General features: G+C 34.5%; 1 long non-coding RNA gene and 3 pseudogenes across 1 annotated transcript; 2 read left to right on the top strand and 2 right to left on the bottom strand.

The window, feature by feature from the left end:
- Positions 1-2,870: 2,870 nt before the first annotated feature.
- Positions 2,871-5,184, bottom strand: LOC120166127 (annotated as a pseudogene).
- A 3,722-nt stretch (positions 5,185-8,906) lies between these two features.
- On the bottom strand, positions 8,907-14,561 carry LOC120166087 (annotated as a pseudogene).
- An 850-nt stretch (positions 14,562-15,411) lies between these two features.
- Positions 15,412-18,024, top strand: LOC120165956. The gene is made up of 4 exons (XR_005519875.1): positions 15,412-15,453; positions 15,579-15,629; positions 17,508-17,572; positions 17,659-18,024. It is a non-coding gene; the product is annotated as an uncharacterized LOC120165956 (long non-coding RNA).
- Positions 18,025-19,740: 1,716 nt separating this feature from the next.
- LOC120165995 lies at positions 19,741-21,165 on the top strand (annotated as a pseudogene).
- The last annotated feature ends 4,947 nt before the right edge of the window (positions 21,166-26,112 follow it).

Raw genomic sequence — 26,112 nt, 5'->3', positions numbered from 1 at the left:
CGTCCAACTCAAAACTACTAATTTTTTAATAGAAAATGACGAGTTTGGAACATATGAATAGTCGAGTGATATTTTGTAATTTAACAGTCGATGAGCTTAACAAAACAATGTTCTATTGTTAAAGGATCATTTTTGCAACTTTAATAATCAGGAACCTAACATAGTATGTTCTATAGCGAGGGATCATTTATAAATTATCCTATATTAGACGTAGCATTAGTGTTTTAGTAAGAGAGTTGAATAGAATTTGGGTAAACTATGCCAATAGTCTCATTTGTTTCTGGTTTGATCGACTCTAGTCATTAGTTTTTAATTCAGTGCATTGATCTCTTATGTTATCGGTCCGCCAGTTCAAATTTCTCAACTGTTGATTTTCGTTAGCCTATTAACAGAATTCGAAGTTGGCAATTTAAAAAAAATCCACATAAGTCACCTTTATATATCGTGGAAATAAAAAGGAAATAAAAAAATATTAAAAAAATAAAAATCCAAAATTATTAAAATGATACACAAATCCACCCGCTTTCTCCATTTCGAAACCAAAAAACGAAGGAACCTGAGAAATCAAGAAATCAAAACCATCTTAGAAAGGTATTTGTTTAGTTATTAGGCAATATTTTCGAAATCAAAGAAAAGGGGAGGGGTTAGTCTGTTACTTTGTTGTAGAGTCCTCGTCGGAGTTGTGGCCGTCGGACGATGAGGAGTCAGGGGTCCTTTGGCCGTTATCAGTATTATTTTTTACTAACATAAAATTTTGTGTATATATTTTTATGTAAATAGAAGCGTTTATTTTTTTAAAAAAAGAGAAAATATTAACATTATTCTGAATGTTTATAACTATAACGTAAACTAAAATATAATTAAGATATATTCTGATTGTCATATATGCAAAAAATTATTCATTTCTGATCATATAATGATTATAAAAAGAAAATGTTAAACACATCAAAAAATTTGAACAAAAATAGATATGAATTGATCTGACTGCATCAATAAATAAATCACAATATGGGATCAGGCTATTGAAAGACAATTGACAATTACAAGTCAGAGTCGGACGTCGTGAGAAAACTAGCTTTGAACGCAACTGCGTATCCAAATCCAATGAGATTCTAAAACAATGAAGATCATCATGATAACAAATAAATACTATCTTGACTAGTCGATGTGATGTCAAATATAACTGTTAGGATTTTCGGAAGCTCGAAACGATAACCGGAACGATTTGCAAAGAGGGGTCGGAACAGTTTTGTGTTTAGGGAGTAAGGAGATTGAAAGATAGAGAATTGCACAACGATTTATAGTGGTTCGACTTTCTCAATCAAAGTCTACGTCCACTACCTTAGCTCCTCACCAAGGATTTTCCAACAAATTCATAATTTGTTCTTTCTTTTGAGGACAAAGAGATAACCTACAACTCCCTAGTTTTTCCGGGCTAAACTAGAACCTTCCTAGCTTTTACCGGGCTAAGCTAGAACATTTCCCCTTTACAAAAGGATAAAAGATGTAAACAATAAAACCTCTCTAAGGTAGGTGTTTACAAGAATTAAGCTCACAAGAATAAAATATTTATAAGAGAAAGATGAAATAAGAATGAAAAACTCTGTGTTTGATTACTTGGATAGTTGTTCTCTTTCTTCTTCAAGTGTCCTTAGCTTGTATTTATAGCTTGGAATGTGTTTGAAGTCATATCTAGCCGTTGGGGATGTTTTGGAGCCGTTTGAGAATGATTTTTCTGCAAAAATAGGCTGCCCAGAATGGGGGGAATCGGTACCCCTTCATAGGAATCGATACCCCTTCATAATATTCAATATTATGACCGTTGGGCTGATGAACAGTGAGGGAATCGGTACCCCCTTGGGGGGAATCGGTTTCCCTTTTACATACTGAAATTTTTGAGCCTCGGGTTACTGTTCATAAAAACATTTTTGTGCTCAATTTTAAATTAAAAGAACTTTGAATTATTTTTGTAAATTTTGAATAAATTCAATTAAGTCCAAATACATTTTGTAAATTCAATTCAAGTCCAAAAACCATTTTGCCTTAAATTGTTATATCGAAACATAGTTCAACAATAACTACAAGAAAACTAAATGAAAAAAACAATCAAACAATCGATAAAGACATTGAATGTGTCAAAAATCCTGAAAAAAACATATCATAAAAGTAGAGTTATTAAAAAATAAAGAAAACAAATGAAAAACGTATATATCAAAAAAGAAAAAAAATGAAAAAAAAGAAATATGCAATTGACGATCAACACCAGTATTAATATTATCATCTGTCAAATAAAGAAGAAAAAAGAACCAGCGATGATAGAAAATTTGTAGGGCTACTTTATCTTGTACATTGATTTATTATTGGTAGTATAATATATGTTACGATAATTGTAGATGATTTATTTCTTTTAATTTTGACGAAAAATCATAATTAATAATTTTAGAACGAGTGATAAGTTGAAGATAATAAACAATGTGAAAAGATAGAAAAAAAAATAGGTTTCGATCTTATATTAGTTTTTGCATGTAAGTGTCAGATCTAGAATTTTTATTGCTATTTATAAGTTGGTAAATGAATAACATAACTATTATATAATAAAATTCGTTAATGATGACACTGATAGTGATAAATCAAAAGATTATATCCATTCGGAAGATATAAAATTTTATAAAAAATTGAGAGATCTAAAATCTTCAATATTTGGATGACTTTACCCAAAAACACTAACGAGCTAAGGAGGTCAACATTTATTAAATTTGATTTATTTTTGTTGTTTATCCCATGTATAATTAATTAGGCTTAATGTCCAAATAAGTACCCAAACTATGATTTTGTGCTAAATAAGTGCCTACAGTTTTTTTCCCATCCGGGTACCTAATGTTACAAATTTTACCCTTTTAGGTAAACTCTTTACGTGCCCCAGCTGGTTGATGAAGATCGCCACACTAAAGCTTTTAATCAATCTTGACGGATGAGAAGAGATAATGGACAAATAAAATGACATCATGAAGCCAATGGTGCCCGTGACAACATGATTGCAATTACCATGATCATCGGTACCGAGATAAAGGATAGCCGACACAGGACCACTCAAACTCTGTAGGTCAAAGACCAGGTAATTGATGGAGTAGAGGAACACATAGAGTGCTACTGAACCCGATGCAAAGAAAGCCTTCCACCACCATCGCCAGTCCTCAACACAAAGATGCATGTAGGTAAGGACCACTGACACTTCGGCACAAACGATGGTCAGCAGTAGAAGAACTATAAGTAAGAAGCCAAACACGTAATAAACCTGCCAAGCCAAATGCTAGAAAGAATGAAGAAGAGTTCAATGAAAAGGGTTCCGAATGGAAGGGTCCCAGCACCAAGAACAAGAAGCCATGATAGATATTTGCGTGCAGGAATCTCCCGAGGAATCTGGTTGGTTCGCACGGGATATTGAATAGCTTCAGCCTTGTCCTATGAATCCTCCAATGAGAGTGAGAGGCACAGAAATGCAGAACCAGAGAGATAAGAGTACAAAATATAGGGAAATGGGGATTGCACCCGTACTGTTGCTGCCCCAGAGAATAAAATTCAATATCAAAAGGATAACAAAGACGATTCCAGGAAAAAAGCACGCGACCGACCATGAAACAGACTTCCACCCTTCTGAAGTTCCCTTGATAGTTCTCCAGAGACGTACAGCAACATACCCAGCCACGATACCCAAGAAAAGATAAAGAATAATCATTCCTGTCAGTAGCATTCCTCGTGAAGCAGGCGACATGAAACCGAAGGCAGCAAAAACGATAGTGACAGCTGCCATTCCCATAATCTGAACTCCATCTCCAATCATCACACAAAGAAGCTTCGGACAATCTGGCTCTCTGAAGACATCACCTACAACAAGCTTCCATCCAGAAAGCTCCTCATTCATCTGTGCTTGAGCTTCTTTGTCGAGTTCCTCGTACCTAGTCAAATCCCTCCTCACGGTCCTCAAGAAAATGACAAACACAATACCAGCAAGGAAAGTGATTACCATCAGAGAGTTTAGAATTGAGAACCAGTGCACACGTGCACCTTCCATCTTCAAATAAGCATCCCACCGAGATGGCCATCTAATATCACTTTTAACGAATTCAATCTCATAAGTAAAAGAGATCCTCTCATGTTCCCTTATTATCTGTGAATTGTCTATCCCCGAGGGGCAGTTCACAGGGGAGACTTTGTCATACATGTGAAGTTAGTCATGGCTTCAGGATCATATTTAACACTGTTGAGAACCAGTGCACACGTGCACCTTCCATCTTCAAATAAGCATCCCACCGAGATGGCCATCTATACTTTTAAACGAATTCAATCTCATAAGTAAAGAGATCCCTCATGTTCCCTTATCTGTGAATTGTCTATCCCCGAGGGGCATTCACAGGGGAGACTTTGTCATACATGTGAAGTTTAGTCATGGCTTCAGGATCATATTTAACACTGCAAGGAACCACCTCAAACCGACAATCTCAAAACCAGAGGCTTTCTTCTTATCAGCTTTAGAAATCACACCCATCCCCTTCTTCCCCAGTTCCAATTATCTCCACCCCACTTCCTTCATATTCGTGAACCAAAACCTTGAATTTGAGATGATTGATAATGTAATCATCATCACTATTTAGTTGAGAATAGCCAACTGGGAATCCAGTCTGATGGTCCATTTTTTGTGCCAATCCTCATCACCGGTAAATTGTCTAGAATCATATTCACTTGATATAAATCTCGAGTCCTCTGTTTCAAAAGCTTAACCTCATGCTCATTCAAAGGGCTAGTGTGCAAAGGTAGAGGGACTCGTTCACATTCATTTGAAAGCGATATGGGGTTATCAATGATCTCCCATCAGAAAGTTCACCAAGATTCTCGCACTTTTCTTTATTCCACCAAGAGGTTTGCAGTAAGGGAGACTGTAATAACTAAAAGGAAGCTCGGTTTCAATGGAAGTCAAGGAATTAACTTTGGCAAATATAGTATCCTTAGTCGAATAAGTGCATGTAACTTCCCGGAAGGTAAAACCCATCACAAAAATGAGCAAGGGAAGCAGTAACATAAAAACCCAGCAAACTCCAGGCATCTCTCTTTCTAAGAAAGGCATGATAATAGCAGATCTAGCAGAACACGGCACTAATCTAAGCTAACTGCAACCTGAAGCAACCAATATAGAAATAAGTATACACAAAAAGGGAAGAAAAAGCAACCAATTACCATGTACATTTATCCTAACTCATTAATTAAAATAATTATAAAAAAAACCAGATGTCAGCGGATAAAATAATCTCACTGAATCAAATTTAAAGCAGTAGATCCATATGACAAAAGACCAAACAAAAAAATGAAAACATTGAAAGATGGGATTTTCAACAAAAACTACTCAAAGAATATTCATATAAATAGATCAGACTACTGACAAATTAGAAATGAAAAACCATATACAAACAGAAACCCATTAGAGTAAAAGACTCATAAAGAAGAAAAGATTGGAGGAAGAACCTGAGACAGATCTGGGAATTGGAGTTCGATGCGAACTGAAAGATGATATAGGATTCTGCTGCACCACAGGGAACGCGTGAGAACGAAGCAGAGCCCTAGGCTTTTGCTTTTCTTCGTTTGCTAGTGGTTTAAACAACCGGGAAATCTTGCGAGTATCTTGAAGAAGATTAAATCGGAGATTAGAGTCATTATATAGATGGATGAGAAATGAAAAAAGAAAAAGAAAAGAAAGAGGTCAATTCAATTATCAATCCATTTAGATCAATTAATAATTAAATATAGGTTAATTAATTCAAATACCATTTATCTTTAAGTTCAAATTCGTTTATACGTTTTAATTTTGTTAATTTTAATATTAATGTTTAATTTTAAATGTAATTATGTCACTCCGCCATTAATAGCCATTAATAATCTAACGACGCAATTTTTTTAGAAAATTTAATAAAATTCAATAAAATTATGCAATTGTGGGATTTGATCTCAAAACATTTTTAATTCGCTAAGGCTTAACCACTATGCAAACTTAATTTTTTTTTGGTATAATTTTACAAAATAATATACATGATGTCACACATTTCAAATATTATTTTCTAAAAAACCCATAATGTTATTTAAATTCTCAAAAAGCCTAAATTTCAAAAATTTAAAAAAAAACATCTAAATTCATAAAAAAATTCCAAAAAACAATATATTATTGAAAAAAAATATTATTATTTTTTAATGTTAAAAATATTTTATAAACAAATTTAAATAGAACTCTATATTATTAAATAATAAAATTTGACTAAATCGATCTAGATTTATAAATTTTGTCCAGAGCTAGACTCGTACATATAAATTTATCAATTTTTTTTACATATTTAATTAAAAATAAATTTGAACGTTTGTTAACATCCACCATTCTCTTCCTATATCAAAACCTACTTCACCCAATAATAATAATTTAGGGTATAAGGTGCCTTTAAATTTCTAAAGAAAATGTTTTTTTTTTCAAATTGAGTATTTAAATTAACAATTTTCATTAGTTGAGTTATTTAACCAAATTTTTTTTTATCATAAATCGTAATTATATTGATGCATTTTTTTAGGATTTTAGGAGTTTTTTTTTTAATTTTTTGAAATTTAGGGTTTTTGGAATTTAAATAATTTTATGGAGTTTTTAGAAAATAATATTTGAAATACGTGACTCATGTCATGCATATTATGTTTGTAAGATTATACCAAAAATGAGTTTAAATCTCCATAAATGCACAATTTGACTAAATTTTTTTCAACACAAAACTACGTCATTTGGGTTTGTTAGCTCCAAATACAGTCATGCCAAAATGACGTTTTGGTGAGATAACCACGTCAGCAACATTACAGTGTACGGTTGTCATGTCATCATCTCGTTAAATCATTAATGACAGAATGACATAATGACACTTAAAAGTAAACATTAGTATTAAAATCAATAAAATTAAAATGTTAGTGGTATAAACGAGTCCGAACTTAAAGAGAAGTTATATTTGAAGTAGTTAACCCTTAATATATTATAATTAATTATGTACACAAGACCAAAGTGTTCTATAATAATAATAAATGTTAAATGAAAAGGTCTGTAGCTGAGGTTAATACTTATTTATATTGCTATTCAATTAGCGTAGGTTAAGGGCCGGTAAACTGTCACATAATCTTTCCCTTTCACTGCGGAAAATATTTTTATATAATTTAAAAAAATAACTATAGTTGTAGGAAATATATATAGGTAATTCCAATATATACATATAAAATAGTTTCAATGGAGTGGGTAAAGTTTACCGATAAATAAATAATTCAAAATAATTTATTAAGGTATTAGTGGTAAAAGAAAATATTTCAGCTAAATAAATAATTCAAAATAATTTACTAGGGGTGTTAGTGGTAAAAGAAAAGGCTTAAGTAAAAAATAAGTGTCTAAAATATACATGTTTTTATGAATATGTGCATAAAATATTTTTTGGTCCACTCAGGTGCCTAACGTTATCATTTTAGGTGTTCGGGTCGTAATGACTGTTAAATAAAAATCGTTATTCATTCATTTGCTCATGATTTGAATTTGGTTTAAGTATAAAAAAGTGCAAAAACTGTACCCTTTTTATGAATAGGTATCTATAGTAATTTTCGGCCCATACAGATGCCTAAATTATAAACGTTACCACTTTAGATGTCTGACATTACAAACGTTACCACTTTAGATGTCTTGTGTTAACAGTCGTTCTTGGCCATGAAAATTAAAATAACGAAAAGAGAGGGAGAGGGCGAGGGCGAGGGAGGGAATCACACATTTTTTTAATAATATTTTTAGTTTAAAAAAAATAAATATTTTAAAATTTTATGTTTGTGACACGTGTCACTTAACGGGTTTTTAACGACCATTAACACTGAGGCACCTAAAGTGGTAACATTTGTAACGTCATGCACTTAAAGTGGTAACGTTTATAACTTAGGCACGTGGATGGGCCGAAAAATACTATAGGAACCTATTCGGAAAAAAGATATAGTTTAGGCACTTATTTTATACTTAAGACATTCAAATCATGGCCACGAGTCAACAAATGAATGGATAACAGTTTTCATTTAACGACCGTTATTGCATGGACACCTAAATTGATAACGTTGATAACGTAAAGCACCTGGATGGGCCAAAAATTACTTTAGGCACCTATTCGAAAAAAAAACAATATAGTTTGAGCAATTATTTTATACTTAAGCCAAAAGAAAATGTTGTTCCTTTAGAAATTTGGGGTAAAATACACACTTACCAACCGAATTTTACTCTCTCTTATTTCACTCAACGTACTTAAATTTTTTTTCAATTTGCTCACTGAACTTTAAACATTGAACTTTTTTGGTCACTTGATCGTTTACTCAATAACAGGGTGCTTACGTGGCTTATTTTAATAATAAAACATTACACACATGACTCACTGAACTTTATCCTCTCTCCTATTTCACTCACTATACTTTTATTTTTTTCAATTATAATTTAGCAATGTCATAATGCCGTTAGAAATTTAACGGTCGAGTGACCAAAAAAGTTCAATGTCTAAAATTTAGTGAACAAATTGAAAAAATTGAAAGTACGGTGAGTGAAATAGGAGAGAAGTAAAGTTCAGTGACTACTTGTGTAATTTACCCTAGAAATTTTAAATTCAAGTATATGCATATATATGTATGTATATTGTCAATTAATAAAGTTTGAATTTTTTTAAAGAAAACGAAAATATTTTATTACTAGAAAATATAAAAATATCTAAATTATTTAATAATTAAATTTTTTAAGAGAAGATACCGGCAGTCCCCTTCATATAACTACATGTATGTATATTTCATTCAGCAACAGAGATGAAAACGTAACTCAAGACGTTAGAGGCATTATCAAAAGTTTATTTCAGTTCTTTCTGGTAAATAACAGAATAAATTTAACAAATTTTATAATGGGATCAAGAAATAGATTTGGAGATGGAACAAAGCAGATCACTTTCATCTAATGGAACAAAGCAGATCACTTTCATCTAATGGAACTTGAGGTTGGTCAAGACATTGTTGTTGAAAGGGTCAGCCAAGTGATCCAACAAGTTCTGGTACGGCTCTACACCCGTCACCAGCCCCTGTATGAAGTAGCCCAGTATTGCCATCATAGCTAATCTCCGTTCTTCACCTCTTCAGCTTCAAATCCTTCAATGACTTGTCGTCTTTCCCGAAACCGAGCGGGTTAAACAGCAGTCCTCCGGGGTACGCTGGCTCACCGGATCCCCCTAGGTACTTCTTGAACCCCAAGAAGTATTGTTTCCCCATGGAACCTGAGTTGGACCAGTCTTGGAACCTGTTCGAATACCATGAGCGCCAACTCGAACACGAACAAAGTGTAAGGGTCGGCCCAGTTGTATGTTCTGGCCGGTGGGATCACGCCGGTTTTGAACCAAGGGAGAGCTGTTTCTGCAGGGATGAGACCGGCTTTCCCTAGATTTCAGGGGCAATAGCACCAACTGCACCCAACATAGCGTAACGCCCGTTGATGATCTCACCATAGGCTAGCCATTTAGGCTCGATGAACCCTCCTGTACCTTCAGGGTCCGATAGCCCCAACGGATCAAACCCATAATCACCCGGAAGGCTGTTTAATTCAAAAAATCAAATCACTCATAATTCACATCAAGATATAATGAATTTCTTGCACCATTGTCTTTAATTCCTTTTACCTGCCATCCAAGTATGTAAGGCTCTGCTTAGATGCAAACCACAAGGGTCTATCAGCTCCTTGTTGAAGAAAAAAAACCCACATCAACAAGGTCATCAAAACCTATCCCACGGGTCCACAACCAAGACATACACAATCATCATACAACTCATTGAACGGTCTGTGGTAGAAGGAACATTATTCTCCTAGACTGTGTATCCGTTATCAATGAACAAGAAAGATTCAGAATAGGTATTATCTTTAAATTATTCCAGACTATTAAAAAATAGGGAGAGAGATTGTGGTTAAAGAATGAGACCTTAACGGGGGAGTGGAAGCTGCATTGACAATGAAAGACCCTTTCCTTGAAGACCCAAATTGTGGTTTAGCTCCGAGAATGCCTTGCAGTCTCCACTCTCCACTGAGTAAGCGAGGGACGATGATACAAGCGCATGTGCCCATCTTTAAAAAAACCTTTTCCTTGGGCAGCCTTCAAATGAAAAACAAGGGAAATAAATGTCACGGGGATATGAAATCCTGTTGGGTTGTGTTGGATAAGAGATGATGTGGCCTGTGGGTGTTGGTGACAAATGAATCTCCAATTCACTTGCTCTCTCCATTGCTCTTTCCCTCTCGGTCAGGTCTCAAGCCAAAAAATAATAATTAAACTGCATTTTCCACGATGACATAATCAAGTGATTCCGCTCATTTAAAAAATCATTACTACCTTGTTAAGTTTTAAGTTTCAGCATCATATATATTTTTATTATTAAATGATTTTTTTTAAGCAAATATCTTATATCCATTTCAGATTTCTGAAAAAAAAATTTCATGAGAGAATTATTATTTTCGCTGATAAATTTGATTAAATGAACTTATTCTTGAATTTCTCTCTTTTAATTCATCCATTTCTCATTATTATTATTTTTATTTAAACAATTGGGTGTTCTATATGTGAGTTAAATAGTCGGTAAATCGTAGTTTAACCTCATCAAATAATGTCGAGTAAATCAATCAAATAGTCACATTTTTACGTGGCTACGATAATAACTATTAATGGTTAAAGGATGGATTGTTATAAAATAATTATATTAGTGATCATTTTATAACTTTTAAAATTTTAATAATGATAAAACACTTATCTAAAATTTAATAACTAATATTTATTGATTTTTTTAACCAATTGATAATGCATACACATTGTAGATATAACTTCTAGAGTGAACAATATTTACTTACTATTAAACCATTTAACGAGTTATATTTCATGTTTTTAGACATTTGTTAAAAATAGGGTAAACTAACAAATGGCGTTTATCTTTGAGTAAGTTTTTTTTTTCTTATTGAAGTTTTAAAAGCAACAAATTGGTCACTAACGTTATCGATTTGTAATAAATCGGTCACTCAATATTAACGGGCAATTTTGTTTTTCCTATTAAAGTTTTAAAAGTAACAAATTAGTCGCTAACGTTATCGATTTGTAATAAATCGATCACTCAATATTAACGGGTGTTACTATGGTAACAAAATGGTGATGTGAACTTTTAGATAAGCTGATTTGGCTGTCCAACGGTCAAAATAACCAATCTAATCCCATTCAATATTGTTTCTTCTTCTTCTTCACCACTTCAATCCCCTGTCAAAACCCATGGCTCAATCTTCAATCCCCATTAATTCCAAACAAACTCATTTTGTATGGTAAGTCGTCATAATTTCACGAATAGAAAATGCTACTTAATTTATCCTGACGAAAATTAACGATCTCAACGTCGCTGCATATCCGACTCTCACTTAAAAGAGAGAATTTTTTCATCATGTAATCGCTACAATAGGCGATCTAAATTTCTTACACCCGAAAGATAGAGTAGACTTGATGGTATTGATCTTCTCTCTCGACTCAAGGCAACACTCTATGAGTGTTTTTTAAAGCAAACAATTGCTTTGGGATGTATTAAAAAGAATGAAATTACTCGCTATTTATATGTTAAATAGTGAAAGAAAAATCATCATTTCCAAAACCACAATTTAAGTCTATTTAAATAGAATTAAATAACATTTAAAATTATGCTACAATTGAGAATTAACGAACAATATGTTTTGCGACTATTGTAGCTTGGACTATATCGACTTGAAACTATTGCATTAATCCATGAATCGGTGTTCTCGGAGTTTCACGTACTGCCTTGCACTTGGTTTTTTTTCTTTACCAGTACAAATGAAACCTAATAAGCACGTTTTGCCATGTCGTTTATGAAGACTCTTGCTAACTTCTCTTACAGATGTGTCGCAACCGTCTTTCGGTTGGGCCCCGGAATTGGGCTTCGACTTGGATTAAATGGATTGGAGTCGCCACCGATCACTTTAAAAATATTTAGGTGGATCGGACACCATCTTACCTGATCTGCGTTGTACCAGAAACGTGTCGGTTCGGGAGTCGGTTACGGTCAAGGAAGGATTAGCACCCTTGAACCGCCCTTTCGGTACCAATTAATTTCGGTTGTCTTCATTACAGAAATTAGAAATTTAAATTAAAATTTAAAAACCCAATTCGAATCACTTACCTTTAATCGATCGAAAATCCCTAAAAAGTCAAAAAGTGTTAAATAAAGAAAAAATAGAAATAATCAAAGAATATAAAAAGGAATTAAAAACAAAAGAAAGAAAAAAAAATGTTAGAAGTAAGGAATGAAATAAGAAATAAACACATAAAATAAATAGTAATTAAAAAACAGAAAAAAAAAAGAAAAAAAAGGTTGGGGACCAAATAGTAATTAAACCTATCAAATAGTGACTAAAATAGAATAGGCATAAATTACAGGGCCAAATCTGGAAATCATCAAACATAATATATGAATTAGTGACTGAAATGAAAATAAAAAATGAAGGCTTAAATTGAAAAAAAAAAGAAAGCTGTATTAATGGCTACACGTCAGGATTATAAATAAGGAGGACCAAAAGGGAGATTATCCTTTATATTCAGAAACACGGATGGGTGAGGGCGAAAACGACGTAGTTTTAACGCACCCTAAAACGGCGCCGTTTCACTGAACCCATAACCCCCAAAATGCATCTAATTCTCCAAATTCCTCCCATTTTCCAGTTTACACTCTCTCTCTCAACAGATATCTCTCTCGTCCCTCTCTACATTCCTTCGCTCGGTGAGAAAGCCGGCCCCTGACCGGTAGCCACTCCGCCTTCCACCGCCGCCTCCGGCTACCACCGGCGGTGGCCGGAAAGTCTAAACAAGCCCAGAAGCCTTCCACCGCCGCCTCCGGCTACCACCGGCGGTGGCCGGAAAGTCTAAACAAGCCCAGAACACTCTCCTTGACACCCCGAGCGCCAATCCAAAGTCCAAATCCCACAATATCCCCAAAACGGCGTAGATCTAAAGTGTAAGCTTTGTTTTTTACCCTTTAAAACCGCGTCTCTTGAGTTCCGGCCACTCCTCGGTTATGGCTAGGCTCTTACGTACTCTCGATGAACAAAACCGAGTAACCCTCGATTTTCTGTTTTTTTCTAGTGATTGTTGCTTGGCTTTTGGTTTCTGTTGTTTTTTTTGTTTGTGGTTTTTGGTTGTCTGATTGTGTTTGGCTTGCTCCCGATGATACTTGGGTATTGTTCTCGTTGTGGGTATTTTGGCTTTAGGCTTGTGGTTCTGTGTAGACTGGTTTTGTGTCGATGGTTCTCGTATCTCTCGATGATGCTGTCTTTTTCCCCCCTTTGCATGGCCTAACCGGGGGCTTTTTATAGCCCCGGTGTTGGCCGTTCGGGTTCCGAGATGAGCGGGATCGTGGTGGGTTGTTGCCGAGTACCTCGGGATGGTTCAGTCCCAGATCTCGGCCGGACTCTTCTGGCCGTTTGCATGACTGACTGGGTTGGTTTCCCACACGGCGCAGTGCTGTGAGACATGTGGGAACCCTAAGGGTCTTGGGCTGTTCAGGCCCAACTACTTGACCTGTGCACTGGACTGGATTCTTGGACCTGTACAAACACCCAAAAACGATAAAAAAATAATAAAACAAAACAAATAATAAATATAAATAATAAATAAAAAAAGAATAAAATACTATATGATAAAAATGTTTTAAAACTTATATAAGATTTTTCAAGATATTTTCAAATCATATATTATAAATTTAAAAAAACGTTTTAAAACTATATGTTATAGTTTCAAAAACGTTTAAAACTATATTATTGATTCAAAATGTTTTTAACTATATATTATATAAACTTTAAAATTATTTTTACAACTATATCTTATATAAGTTTTCAAATGGTTTTAAAAATTATATAAATGTTTCATAACGTTTTCAAAAGTATATATTATATATTTTAAAACGTTTTCAAAACTATATATTATATAATTTTCAAAATATTTTAAATATATAATATACATATTTTCAAAAATGTTTTAACTATATTATATTGATTTTCAAAAACAATTTGCAAACTATATATATATATGTGTATATATGTATAAATTAAAAAATGTGGACGGAAATTAGTGTCTACAAGATGTTTGAACGATTGATTGTTATTTATCATGCCTTGCATTGCTGCTTCTTCCTAATAGTTGTACTTGAATCATTTCCTTTCGTTTTTAGATTTCTTTTGGGGGCTACTGAGACTTTTCTTTTAGTGTGGAGGCTTCTTACAATTTCTTTTTCATTTGGAACGTCTCCAAATTTTGGAATCCGTCTTCTTAGGATGTAGCTTTCTAAGTATTTAGAATAGAAGCTTGTCAAGATCAATGTCATCAAAGTTGTGGATGTATTGGGACGTGTACCGACATATTTATTTCCGCACTCTCTTTACTTGTAATTTCAGCTGAAACAAGGGCCATTTCAAAGGAGGGTGATGGATTTTTCTCTTTCTCTGGATGAAGATTTCTGGAGCTCTTTTATTGTTGGTGCGTACTAGACACAACTTTAAACTGGTAATTGGAGAATACGAAATGGTTTGTTTGGAATCGATGGGGGGTTTGAAGATTGAAGTATGGTTTTGAGGTACTTTTTTTCTGATTCAGGGATTGAATCGGTGAATATAAGACAATGTAAATGGGATTTGGCTTTTTATTTTGACAGTTCGACAGTCAATCAAATTATTTAACTTCATCAATAAACGTATTATCAAATATAGACCGAACAAACACAGTCGACACTATCAAAAAATCTTGCAATGATCGTTTAGTAATAATCTAATAAGTAATCATGAACAATTGAAGTAATGACGTACATAAACTAATCGTACCAACAACTTCAAACACCAACCATGGTGGACTTTCTCCCTTTGAAGATAATCACATTTATGGAAGCATGTTGAATTATAATCGAGAAGAAAACCAAGAAATAAACCTACAACGAAAATTTATAAATACTGATAGTCATAATACCCTTTACAAGAAAATAATCGAGAGAAATATTATTAAAAATCGATAAAATAACTAAATATTATAATATTGATCATTCCTTTTTTTCCTGGTGGGTTCTGTGTATAAGAATGATTTGAATTTTCATTCAGTTGGTAGACTGAGTTGTAATTAGACTTGCAGATTGGTTTGATTGGACTAACAATGTTTATGGGAATGATTCAGAGAAGAATCAAGGTGAAGTGAGAAACAATAATATGATCGGGGATGCTGGGAGCAGCGCTATCTTGTATGAAGACCACCGTCTTCCTGCTTTAATACCCTTTAGAAGGCTGTTCTAGAAGTGCTTCTCGGCTTTTAATCAATCGTAAGATGTCTTTTTTTTGCTTGTTTGAGTAGTATAACCTTTTTTAGATAGAATTTTAAAATTTTTAAGAATTCATGCATGCAATCATATGGCTGATACATTCATTGTTTATCTCTACAATGCAGGTTGGGCAGCTGCCTTACATCGCTATCATGATACATCTATTGATTTGTCTGGTGAGTGGAAGAATAGAAAACTTATGAAACTTCCCATTTTAATTTTGATTTGAATGGCTTGGTGATCCTGACTGTGGAGCAAATCTTGCAGCGGTTCATTATTTGCATGATAAGAAGGGTATAGTTTTAGTGATTAGATTAGGTATACCAGCTAATTGGAGATATAATTTTCCGTACTCCCACTGTCAATAATGGCTTCACATACTTTAGAATCACAAAGAACATGAGTTCCACTGCTTACCTTACTAAAGTTGGATTCCGTTTCACCCTGTATCTTACTCTTCCTTAACCTTTGTTGGTTTCTATTGCATTTCCACCATAGAGCTTGCTTGAAGAAGCAATTTCTTTACCACGTTGATGGCCTAGGGAATGCCATCTTCCCTATTAGATAAAGGTCTACTTGCACCATAAGGCAATTGCTTCCAGCTTGTAAGGCATAATGGCGAGCATCTTCTAAATTATAGACACAAACTACTCCATTTCATCTCTAATACTCTAATGCAAACCTGCAAGACAGTAAGCCATTAGCTATTCAATAGTCTCATTCGAACCAACTCTAATGGACAAAATTAAATTCAGTAGTGTAGCGATCGACTGACTTAACATTCTTTCTGAGCTGTTTAATTTTCAATTAAGTTTCATAGCATAATTTGCTGGCAGAAATTGTGTCGACATCTTCCCTTCCATATGTTCCCAACAATTGATTTTTGGCTATCGTTGATATTATCACTGTTCCTCAACTCTCTTCCCCCATTGAAGTTAGCACCTTTTAAACAAATAAAACTTTTCTAGGTTTAGCCATGGGTTTCCACTCAATAAATTGTAGGTCTAGCATTATGAAAAGAGTTATCAGCCTCTCTTTCATCAAATTCACTGCTTCTGGCTGGTCCAAAGGATTTGAGCAGCTTTTGGAATCTTCATTTGGGTTTCTACATCCCCGTCGCTTCGAAGCTTTTACGGCCTGCTACAATTTTTCAATCATGTGCCTCATTTCAGACAATTCTGTGCTGGCCTTGATTTTCTCTTAACTTATGCTGCATCTTAACATAACTTAAAAATTTGTTTCTACTATAAACCTGGGATCTAATTAAGCTCTGATTATTTGTAGGGGGAAATCTGAATAGCTAAGAAAATTGAAAGAAGATGACATACATAATTGACTGGGGATAAAAAACGGTTCTGGGATTTCCAGTAACCTACTTCATTAAAACACTCTTAACGATAACAAACAAAAATTGATTGTAATAAATCCCCTAGTATAGTATTTATAATAAAACTCTTACTAGCAGTCCTATTAGCTTTCTAGTTGAATGGTTATACTAGAACTCTTACTAACTACTAAGAGTCCTATGCTAATCAATGTACTGTTTAAATAATAGTAGTAATAATAATAATAGACTTAAATAAAACTAACTTAAAAAAAACAAACTTGAAATAATTAAATCAAATTAAGATATTGAGGGATCAATTTGGGTTATAAGTTAATTCAAGCTGTAGGCTGTAGCACAAACCAACGAGATTTGAGCTATGCTAGTGGATGAATCATCATTTTTGTATAAACTTTGTGGTGAAAATATATGCAAAGGTTCCTCATCCCAGGTATGGGTTTATGAATCTTCTTAAAATGATTTCCACTAGCTCCTATCCTGTTCTGTTTCACTGATAGTAAAGATGTTAAAGAAAGCTAACAATGAGCTGAAAGTTGCTCTTTCATTTATATTTTAGTGTAAGCAGTTGTGTGTTTGCCACCTGTTGTTTAGGGGCTTTTGGATTGTCATCTTAGCATCTCATGTAATGATGGATGGTTTTCTTCTGCATTTATTGAGTTAAAGGACCACACTAGATGGTTTTAGTCTACTGTGGTTCTCCTTGTTTCAGAAGGACCTGTTCTGTACTCTGGAAGTAGTGATTCAGCCTGGAGGAATTTCAGACTTCCCCATCAGGTATTCTCCCTCACCTACGTCCTTCTTATTCTTCTTCCAAATCTCACTGCCTTCTTTCCTTGTGCATTTGGCTTGCTTCTTCTTAGATGATGTCCCCAACAAACACTACTGGGCCGCATCAAGCTCACAGATGGATTTCTTACCCGATCTTCTTCGTGCAATTCAAAATGCCAATGCTGACAACTAACTACAGACAAAGTGCGGCGAATGCGATGTTGACTAAGGAAAGCTCAAGAAGCCAATGGGTGTCGTCCTCGATACGGCCATTTCACATACACTTGAGAAATTTTTATTGTTTGGTTTCTGGGTTTTTGTTTGTTCATTTTTTTGGGGCAGAGGAAGAAAAACTTTGGTGAGCATATACGGTAGGAGGAGAAAACTGACCACAGAAGGAGTTCTGTAATCCACAAAATGTCTCGGAGAATATACACCACTGGTTCGTCAATATTTCATTTTGTTATAGCTGAAATTAAATTTAAGAAAAAGGGAACTATTATACAGATTGGTGGTCCAATTACAATCCTAACCCCCAAAAAAATTCAAAGAGGAATAAGAAGCAGTAGTGATTGAAAATTGGGAAAATTATTTAGAAATTATAATTAATCACATCGCACGAGATTCGTATACATGACATATAAGCATTAACTTTATAATAAACCTTTGAATTTTTCATCAAAAATAAAATAAATAAAATAATCATTTGAATTTAATTGAATGGTTGTGAGCAACTCCTAACAATAATGCGACTTCCTTGCTTTTTTTTTCTCTCGGAAGTTAATCCCTTTTGTTGGGTCTTATAATATAAATTACTAGAAATGAAATAAAATACACTTAAACATAACTCTTATTATTCTAAGTTATCCATAAGGTGATGTATTAATCAATCAAATTTCATAAATTCAGGTATTATATCATCAATATTCATAACACATTATCATTATTCATGTCATAGCTTCAATATACACATCATAGATAAAATAAAATAATTTCAACATAAGAGATGGACTCTCAAATAATTACGTGAACAGACAATATACCCCAAAGGATGATCAGTATATACTAAAGGCGAACAATACAATACAGAATCCTTTTAACTAGCCAATTATATCTAACAGACCCCACATCCTTACGAGAACATTTTTACAGAATATATTTACTGACCACATTATTTACCATGCTCATCATAAGGGTAATTTATTCATCAATATAACCAAGTCATTGCAACATATACATATACATCAAAATGTCAACTTCTCATGTCATAATCTAACAGTAGCATATACAGGGACGGATTCAGGATTAAATTATGAGGGGAGGATAAACAAGAATTTAAATAGGGTTCGCTTTCAAAATAGCGGCCATTATATAGCGATAGAGATATCATTTGAAATCATTATTTCACAATCATGATACCTTAATAACACCCACATGTCATAATCATGATAAACGCGACACAACAAAAAAGTTACCGTAAACTTCATTTAAATTCTTGGGATAAGTTGTTTAATTTTAAAATAAATAGGATATTAAAATGTAATTAAATCATAAAAAATTAAGAGATTGAGGGTTTAATTCTACTAATTTTAAAATTTAAATGTCTTACAAATAATTAAATCATATAAATTTTGGGTCAAGACTTAATTATATTAATTTTAAAAACTGATAGTATCCCAAAATAATTATACCAAGAATTTGGGGAAGGACTTAATTGTAATAGTTTTAAAATGTTCAAGGCCTAAAATGAAGTTAGCCCGTCAATGTTGGTTTGGAGGGGGCAGCTGCTCCTCCCATCCATAAGGTGGCTCCGTCCCTGAACATATAACCAATTATAATACTAAAAAATGTTAGATTAAGAAATATATTTTCAGTGTTATTTCAATTAAAAAAAAATAAGCTCTGAAGCATGATCTTCCTTGTCATCATAGGCTTACGTGGAAACGAGGCCGTTTATCCACTAAACGCCAACAAGTTAATTTCCAAAGATCAGAATATTTAACTTACCATTCACTATCAAAGTAATAATCAAAGAAAAATAATTGTATTAAAAATATTTATTGGGTGACAAGGATGATAGTGATTTAAACGTTGTAATTTTCGTCGACCTAAAACAATACTCTAAGCGTTCTTTTTAGTATTTATATAGCTATGCTTACATGAAGAAGAAGAAGATGATGATGGAGATAGGGTTGTTGGGACTGGGAATAATGGGCAAAGCCATGTCCATGAACTTGCTCAAGAATGGATTCAAAGTCACTGTTTGGAACAGAACTCGTTCTAAGGTTTGCTTTTTCTAAACTTCTCATTCCACCACCAACATAAAACATCTTCTTCTTCTTCTGGTTTTTGTTTACTTTTCATTGGAATATTATCATATCCAGTTGCAGTTTGTTTCAGTTTTAATATCTGATTGATGGGTTTGTATTATTTGTTTTTATATATATATATATATTTATATTGCAGTGTGATGAAGTTGTGGCTCATGATGCCTCAGTAGGACAAACCCTGCAGAAGTAGTTAAGAAATGCAGATCACCATTGCCATTCTGTCCGACCCTGCTGCTCTTTCAGTAATTAATTAACTAATAACAGTTTTTTTTATTTACAGTTTTGAATAAACTGTCATCACCGCATAATATGTGGATTTCATGGTTGCTTTTAAGGTTGTATTCGACAAAGATGGTGTCTTGTGCAAATTTGCAATGGTAAAGGTTATATTGACATGTCAACTGTTGATCCCCAGTCTTCTTCCAAAATCAACGAGGTTACCATAAAAAATCAACGAGGTTACCATAAAATTTCTTCATTTATGATGTTTCTTTTATGTCTCAGACTTACAAATCAGATCATGGATACACTGATTTCTTCGGTGGGATATTTACAGGCGATTATATCGAAGGCGGTCGCTTCCTCGAGGAGCCTGTTTCCGGTAGCAAACAACCTGCAGAAACTGGTCAAATGGTCATTCTTGCTGCTGGAGATAGGTCAATTGATAGGCAGCTTCTCTGTTTTTACAATAATCATGTATTTTTTTTATGTAGACTGCAATATGTTCCCACTGTAAATTTAGGCATTGTACGAAGAAGCATTTCCGCCTTCAATGTCTTGGGGAAGAAGTCATTCTTCTTGGGACAAATTGGCATTGAGCAAAAATGAAACTTGTTCTCAACATGATATGGGAAGGTAATGTCTTGCTCCATCTTTCTTTGAGTCGACAAATCCGAGTACTTGATTGGGATTCGACACATTCATTTCCCTCCTCCGCAGTGTGATGAACGCGGAAGGACTCGTTGGCGGTAGAAGCGGATGAACCCGCACGACCTTCTCGACGTGTTGGTAAGATTGACAGAGCTAAATGATGTTATCAGGTTGTGCCACATTGGAACTTGCGGTGCCCTTGAACATGTTTCGTGCAGTACTTGGGTGGCATTGCTAACTCGAGGGAAGGGACCAGCAATGCTCGGAGACGATTATTCGTCTATGTTCCCATTGAAACATCAGCAGAAAGACATGAGGTTGGCTCTCGCACTTGGGGATCAAAATGGTGTATTGATGCCAGTAGCAGGAACAATCCAATGAGCTTTCATGAAGGGCAGAAGCATGGGTTGGGAGACCTTGATTTTTCAGCTGTTTGGAGACTGTGAAGCTTCTTAAACGTCCATTTTGATGATACCATAAATGTTAAATGTCTTGAAAACACAAGCAGATGGTGAAATAATGATTTAGGGAAACAGAGGTTTTTCATATTGTTGGTTGAAAAATTTTAAGTCTGAAAGTTGTTGATGTCATGGTCAAGAAAATGATCTGTTGTTCAACTCCTTTCCCTTTTTACAACCAGTTGAGAACATTAAAGAAAGGAAAATTTGAGGCAAAAAGAGAAAACCAATCTAGGAATGTTGCAGATATGGAAAAGATTATATGTGTACCCAAAGTCAAACTGATTTGCAAGAAATTACCTTAGAATACAATGACATGAATTAAGTCCGAAATTTAATTTGAAAACAATAAAATCAAATAAATATTTTAAATGATAAATTCAAACACAAATGATCACTAATGTTTGTGTAATTTTTTTTGTTTTTTCCACTTAAGTTTCAGAAGTAACGAATCAGTCACTAACGTTGTTTTTTGTAACAAATCGGTCACTCACAGTTAACGACTGTTACTGTGGATGACGAAAAACTAATGTGGCATGTTAACCGTTAATCTGACCGTTTGATCATCATTTTGACCAATCTTTCTATGTCATCCCCACTCTCCCATCTCCACACTTGTTTCTTGCTTCTCTCAAGGCTTCGATTTCAATCCACCTTCCCTGTAACACCCTAAACTAGTACGACACACAGTCGACCAATCAGAATGCCACACGGAATCACCATAATGGCTAACCAAATTTTTTTTCTTTTAAAATGACAATTTGTAACCACTCATGGTAAAATAAATCAACTACAATTTAAATAAAATAGTTTACATTAAGAGCTCCCAAAATGATGTTTAAATCATTTAGACCATAGTATAAAATGAGTTACGACTCATACAAAAATATACAATTCGGGGTTCACAAATATACTTGCCCTCTAAAGATAAACTCGAGACGTACTCTGCACTAGCTAGGTCTGGATCGATACTGACAAAAAGTCATCGGATTGCTCCTCGACTAACTGCGTAAGGAAACAAATTCCAAACGCTGAGCAAGTCATACAAAAAGTGTTCATGTCATGCTCAAGCTATCAAGTCTACTGCTATCTGATCTTCTAGCCAACTACTTGAGTGTTGGACCTTGCTCCCAAGCTAGTATACTTTAAAACTGCTTTAGTGAGTATTCTCGAATACTCACTCTCTACGCTATGGTAGGCATCATGGTGCAATTGAGGATTCTGCATCTCAGAGCTCACACACCCCTCTAGTCTACCATGGATATGGCCCCCGAAATTCTCTGCATCGAAAGCCATACCCCTTACTAACCCACCATTTCTTCTAAAGAGTGTTAAGGCCTCGGCAAACATAGTTAGTCAAAAGGGCCTCAACTCTACCTAAGGATATCCAGATTGAATATATAATATCGACTCTGCTAGCTTTTCTGAAAGAACTCGGGTGTCCTGGTCATTTTCCCGAGCATTCAAATAACGCTAGTTTTATGTCATCCTAATAAATCTTGTTTCTAAGTGTAATTAATCTCATTCATATTGTAATATCCTCCATACCGGGTTAGTGATTAAATTGTGAAATTTTAAAATTTAGTGATCAAAGTTGATAAATTGAAAGTTGAAGGAATTTATTGAAATATTTGGTGTAGGATCAATTAGCAAAGCATGAGGAACTAAAGGTGCAAATGAGTCTTTTGACAAGGAAAATAATTAAATGTTTCTTAAGGATATTTAATAAACCACGTGGAAAGCTAATGAGAGAAACAAGGTTCTGGATATTTTTTTCTTCTTCATTCTTCTTCTCTCTGCCGTGAAGACAAAGCTAAAGGTAAGTTTTCTTATTGATCAAATTCTTGATGAATTTAAGGTTTCTTATTGATCCTTAGATAATAACTAAGCTTAAGGAAAGCTTAGATTATCTTAAAACCATAAAATGAGGAGTATATGAAGAATCAAAGAAAGGAAGTGGAAAAGTGAAATCTTGGATTAGAGCTCATAATAAGATTAGAAGTGGGATTTGACTTGTCATAAAGCTAACTAAGAAGTATGAAGTGTTAGAATTCAAATAAGAACATTAGAATTTGGGTTAGATTCTTAAACTCTACATGGAGAATGGGATTTCTAAGTTTTAAAAGTATGGAATGGATAATAATTAGTTTAAGTAAGAGTATGCAAGTTAAGGATATAAAGGGGGAAATATAAAGTGTTAAGTAGACTAAGAAGAGATTTTCGTGCTAAAATGACAATTTTGGGTAATGTGCATCGATGCACATTCATTGTGCACCGATGCATCAAGGATAAATCCCAGAAATTGTTCAAGGTGTACCGATGCACATGAAGTGCATCGATGTACTCTTTTAAAATACAAACATCGAATGCCATCGATGCATAAGGAGTGCATCGATGCATACCTCTATTAAAAGAAGAAAATGGCTTTCTTTTAGCCTAAGAAATGATAGTTTAGAATATACTAATTAGTATAAAGATAAGTATCAATGAATTACTATGTAGATATCAAGCCTAAACGAGTTATGGAACAATCGACGAGTAGGATTGATCGAGGGAAAGACAAAAAATCTAGGTGAGTGCATATGCATAGCATGAATGTATTCTATTCATTCTAGACTTGTGATAAGTCTAGATTCAATATTTGATACATGATCGCATTTCATATTATGATATGACATGAATTCATACCATATGCATTATGTGACATGAATATGCAAGAAAAGTTATATGTCTATGTGATAAAGGTATGAAAATAAATGTCTACGTGATACAAATTATGTGAATTGTGAAAGCCCATGATATGTAGATGAGAACTATAGGTATAGTTGGCATGCCAAGGGTAGAGGGTCTACGCGGTCCTTCGGGATATATATATATATATATTCTTTGGAACATGTGAAGTCTTGGAGACACATACTTGATCCCTAGTATATGTATATGATTCTTAAGGAATGATGTGGTCCTTATGGACATTATTATATGGCACTACAGTGCAATTCTACGCGGCACTCTGGTGTAATTCTACGTGGCACTTCGGTGCAATTATACGAGATGTGGTGACAACATAGTGCAAAACCTTACAATACTCACATACCTTAGGTTCTCAGTATGGTACCATGGGATAATGAACTTAATAAGGTGAACTTATGAATGTGAATTTGATAAGTATATATGTGTAGGAAACATGGTTATGGTTATTGCATTGTTTACATACATCTTATCATTGCAACCCATCTTATTTTGGCAATTCCTTTATATTTTATTGTTATTATTATAATGCCTCACTAAGTCGATGACTTAGCGTGTGAGTGTTTCATACGTTGGATCCGATAAAGTAGATGATCGAGGTTAAGCAGCTGGACAACATTACTCATACAACTATTAGATTAGAAGCAACTTAATCAGTAGGTCATTTTGTTATGTAAATGGATGTTGGCATGTAACTAAAGGGTTAAGTTGTGTATGCTCTGAGTATTTTGATAAACTTGTATTAATATATGTATATTATTGTATTTTAATAAAATAAGTTTGAATGTTTTATCAGTTTTTTTAGTATTGTTTTGTTTAGTCAAGGTGACATCCTGACTCGTTTCCGGGTCGTATATGAGTTGAGGGTGTTACATTTAATGGTATCAGAGCTATAATTTAGCCGATTCTAGGCATAAACCAGAGTCTATAGAGTCTTTAAATGGAATACATACCAACAAATAGTGAGAACTTCTGATCTGGTATAGTATGAGTATATTGTTTTTCTAATAGAACAATGTGTTTATTTTATTAGATCCGGACATAATAGCTCCCGAAGTGAAGCGGAGAAGATAGGCCTGCTGAAAGCAGTAATTCACTTGCCCTGGCCAGGTAAGGTGAAGGACAGGCATCTCAAGGAGTGTTTGTGCAAGATCAGGATACATTCTTCAAAATATTAGACGTTATTCTGACGCGTCTTCAACCTCCTGCTCCACCAACTCAAAGAATGAATGTAGCAAAAGAGTTGAGAGGTTTAGGAGCTCCCGAATTTAAGGGAGAAGCCGAGGAAGGTCTGGTTGCGGTGGATCTTTGGTTAAACGATTTGAAAATCATGTTGGATGGTCTCCACTGCTCTGAAGTGGAGAAGTTAGATGGAGTTGTCTCGTTATTGAGGGGTCATACGAGGATATGGTGGACGAACTCAACATGAGGATGTCCAGTGACCAATTGACTTGGTCTTTGTTCTTAGATAAATTTAAAACAAGTACATTGGAGATCAATTTATTCGACAGATGAAGCATGAGTTTTTTGAATTTGAAACAGATGAACCGCTCTGTATATGAGTATGAATATGAGTTCAACAAGCTGAGTAGGTTTGTATCCGAGCTTGTGCCTACTAAAAAAGAGGCTCGTGAATGGTTTGTGGAGGGCTTACACCTTAGATTGAAAGAGATGCTGATAGTATTGAATTTGTCCTCGTTCCAAGAGGTGATCAATCGTGCCAAGGCTCTTAAAAGAGCTCAGAATGAGAGATTCAGGGATTTTAGAGTTCAGACATCAAAGAGAACGGGTGCTTCTTCTAGCTCAGCACCATTAAAAAGAGGAAGAGACTCAGTATTTCGATCACAAGCTAGATCAGAATCAGTTGCATCATCTGCTAGGGGAGCAAGTCAGGCAAGACCTAGACAGACGCAGTCAGTGGGATCTGGTGTTGGGAGATCTACTCCGAGTCAAGTGAGACAGTGTCAGCACTGTGGGAAAAACCATTATGGGGCTTGTCGGATAACTGCTGGGACTTGTTTTCGATGTGGAGATGCCGAACATTTTATCTGGGATTGTCCATTGATGGTTGGTGAGTCTGCACCATCTGAAAGAGTTGGTTCTGACTCACAAAGAGGACAAGGAAGAGGCAGAGGAAGGA

The sequence above is a fragment of the Hibiscus syriacus genome, unplaced genomic scaffold (assembly GCF_006381635.1).
Source record: "Hibiscus syriacus cultivar Baekdansim isolate YM2019G1 unplaced genomic scaffold, ASM638163v2 tig00111621_pilon, whole genome shotgun sequence".
In the NCBI taxonomy this organism is placed as follows: domain Eukaryota; kingdom Viridiplantae; phylum Streptophyta; class Magnoliopsida; order Malvales; family Malvaceae; genus Hibiscus; species Hibiscus syriacus.
This window is presented reverse-complemented; position numbering and strand designations above follow the sequence as displayed.